General features: G+C 36.1%; 1 pseudogene; it reads left to right on the plus strand.

The window, feature by feature from the left end:
• The first annotated feature begins 1,406 nt into the window (after positions 1 to 1,406).
• LOC132224823 (RWD domain-containing protein 1-like) lies at positions 1,407 to 2,274 on the plus strand (annotated as a pseudogene).
• The last annotated feature ends 1,041 nt before the right edge of the window (positions 2,275 to 3,315 follow it).

Genomic DNA, 3,315 nt, shown 5'->3' on the forward strand with positions numbered 1-3,315 from the left:
TGAGTCTCTATTTTTAATCTGTTTACACAATACCAAATTAAAATTAAATGATGATCAACAGAAAAAATGGAAAAAAGGAAGCAAAAATATGTTTTGTGTATATTTCAAAATTGTATCTTATAAAAGTTATATATTAGGTATAAAACAATAAAAAATATTTACCAAAATGAATCATAAATGTGAGATATTTTTCTACGAATACTTTTGGAAGTACTTAGGGAGGGCAGTTTTAGCCAAAGTTAAGAAGAATGAAAACCTTTAACGCAGGCTTTGATCTCAATTATCTACAAGTTATTAATGATCAATGTGGAACCAACCATATTTGTTAAGAATAAAATGCCATTTAGAATCACTTTGAATATATACTATGTGTCTAAAGGATTATTTTCTTTTAATAGCCAAATCTTAACCTCTGAAAAAGATGAAAATAGAGTGGAAATGGTGACAGGTCCTTAATTCTGATAGAACTCTAAGGTACTCTCTAATTATAATTCCAATTGGCCTATTACAGTAGGAACAAAAATATTGATTTTATTCATGCAGCTCATTATCTCTCTCTTCTCTATTAATATGAATGACTGAAGTTTGCAGTTTTCCCAAGTTCTCAAAACATATTCTGGACATGGAAGGAGGGTTAGTTTAGCCTTAGCATTCCTAAACTAGCCATGCTAAATCAAAACTCTATAGCTAAGGTGAAAAAGTGGCAATGATGGGGTATTTGTAATAGTCATTTAACTTTTGAAATATAAAAGCATTTTGGATTTTTCTTTATTTCCTATTATGCCACAGATAAATCTGTAGATGTTGGAAAATAAATACTTTCTTTAAGTCATACAGAGTCTCCAGTAAAAGGAACCCCCCATCCCCCACCGACACACACACATATACACTAGTTTCACATAGTGATCTTTCTGTTAGGCATTCTGTAGTATGTTGATGGCCAGTAAAATCTATAATAATAAAAGTGCAATATGCTAATTAGACCAGACAACTAAACGACCTTCCAGACAACCTTCCAGACATCCTTCCAGACGACCTTCTGGATGAAGCCGGAACTGCAAGGGTCGAGACAAGCCGCCGTGGCTGTGAGGGCCAAGTCCCTTGCATGAATTTCGTGCATCGGGCCTCTAGTATTTTTATAATATGAGGTGAACTTCCTCCTAGAAAAGTGGAGAGAAAAATATGATTATTAGGTGGATAAGAAGTCAGTCATAATAATAATAGATGCCATTTACTGACCACTATCCACAAAGGTCACAGAGCTAGAACATGGGAATATAGGTCTCTGGGCCTCCCAAGTGGGGATTCTGTGTCTGCACCCACCCGACCACTGCCCACATTCCCAGCTGGGTGGTGGTCCCGGGGCAGTCTGGGCAATCCATGGGCAGCAAGCAGTGAGGGTCACAATGACAGATGATGTCGAGTAGCAGCACAAGGACCTGGAGGCTCTGGAGTTCATCTACCCAGACTTCTTTACAGTATTAGCAAAAAGTGCTCCCAGCTTCACCATTACTATGACATCTACGTATTCTCCCAGCAAAATCTAGAAGATAATGATGTCTCAGGCATTTGAAATTCTTAGCATTACAAGCAGAAGAAAACCTTGGTATGGTGAGGATCTTTACTTTAGTGACAGCTGTGCAAGAAAATTAAATGATAGAGTGGATCAAATTTAAAAACCAGAAGCAAAAAGAAAGAAAAAGAGCAGAAGAAACTGAAAAACAATTATTTTATGGCACTCCTGATACAATTGGGAATTTCTTAAGTTGGAAAGCAAAGTCTGATGCAGAACTCTTGGAAATTTAAAAAAAAAAAGTGAAAGTAGGAGAACAAGCAAGAAAAAATAAATTTAAGCCATAGCCGGTTTGGTTCAGTGGATAGAGCATAGGTCTGTGGACTGAAGTGTTCCAGGTTTGATTCTGGCTAAGGGCACATGTCTGGTTGTCGGCTCGATCCACAGTGGGGGGCATGCAGGAGGCAGCCAAACAATGATTCTCTCTCATCATTAATGTTTTTATCTATCTCTCCCTCTCCTTTCCTCTCTGAAATCAATAAAAATATATTAAAAAAATAAAAAAGAATTGAAGTGGGAAACAGCTATTTGAAACAGACCATAATGTTGACACATCTGATACTCAGTTCTTAGAGGATGCTGGAAATACTGTGGAGGTAGATGAGTCTGTGTTCCAGGAAATGGATGACTTGGGGCTGGAAGATGATGCGGATGATTCAGAATACAATCCTGCTGACCCAGAAAGTGACGTGACTGATTAATGGACTATCCCCGCCTGCAGAGAGGCTTGACTGCCACTGCAACTGTGGCGATGCTGGCAGACTGTTGATTTTCCTCTTTTTTTTTCTAAGAAAAAATAATTTTCAAAACAATATTCTTCTGACAACTTTCATCATTGAACTTAATGAGCTGACCTTAAATTTTCAAATAAAAAAAAAGAAAATGGGGCTACAATAGAATTAATAGTGTATTCAGTTGGTGTTACCCACAGTAATCAACTTAATGAGCTGACCTTAAATTTTCAAATAAAAAAAAAGAAAATGGGGCTACAATAGAATTAATAGTGTATTCAGTTGGTGTTACCCACAGTAATCAGAAATCTTTAAAAAAAATCCTTAAGCATGTAAAGATAATTTATATTGGAAGAATGGAATCTTTTCATTTGTTTAGAAATTTTGAATTCCTTTTTCATTGAGATGATAGGTTTTGTGTATATTAAAAAGATTACTTTTCATCTCTTAAAATATGAAGAAAAAACAAAAGCACTTATGCTTTTCCTATGCTTCAAACATCCTCTCTGGCCTTTCCCCTTTACCTTCTTTTTAAAATATATTTTATTGATTTTTACAGAGAAGAAGGGAGAGGGATAAAGAGTTAGAAACATCGATCAGCTGCCTCCTGCACACCCCCTACTGGGGATGTGCCTGTAACCAAGGTACATATCCTTCACTGGAATCGAACCTGGGACCCTTCAGTCTGCAGGCCGACACTCTATCCACTGAGCCAAACCAGTTAGGGTGCCCCTTTACCTTCTTACTTTAGAAAAACCAATGAATAAAATCCCCAGTGTAGTCAAGTATTCTCATTGCTTGACAAGAACATAACTAAACACTAGTTTTGAGATCTATAAGAGCACATGGGACAAACAGTGGATCAATAGGTAAATAATATCTATATATTTGGTTTTTTACACTTATCCATTATTTCTGTATATATGAACACACATTCACATAGATAGACAGAGGAGATTTTTTCTTAATGTTTTTGCTGTATTATATTTTCTGTATGATTTATTTTAAAAC

The sequence above is a fragment of the Myotis daubentonii genome, chromosome X (assembly GCF_963259705.1).
Source record: "Myotis daubentonii chromosome X, mMyoDau2.1, whole genome shotgun sequence".
Lineage (NCBI taxonomy): Eukaryota > Metazoa > Chordata > Mammalia > Chiroptera > Vespertilionidae > Myotis > Myotis daubentonii.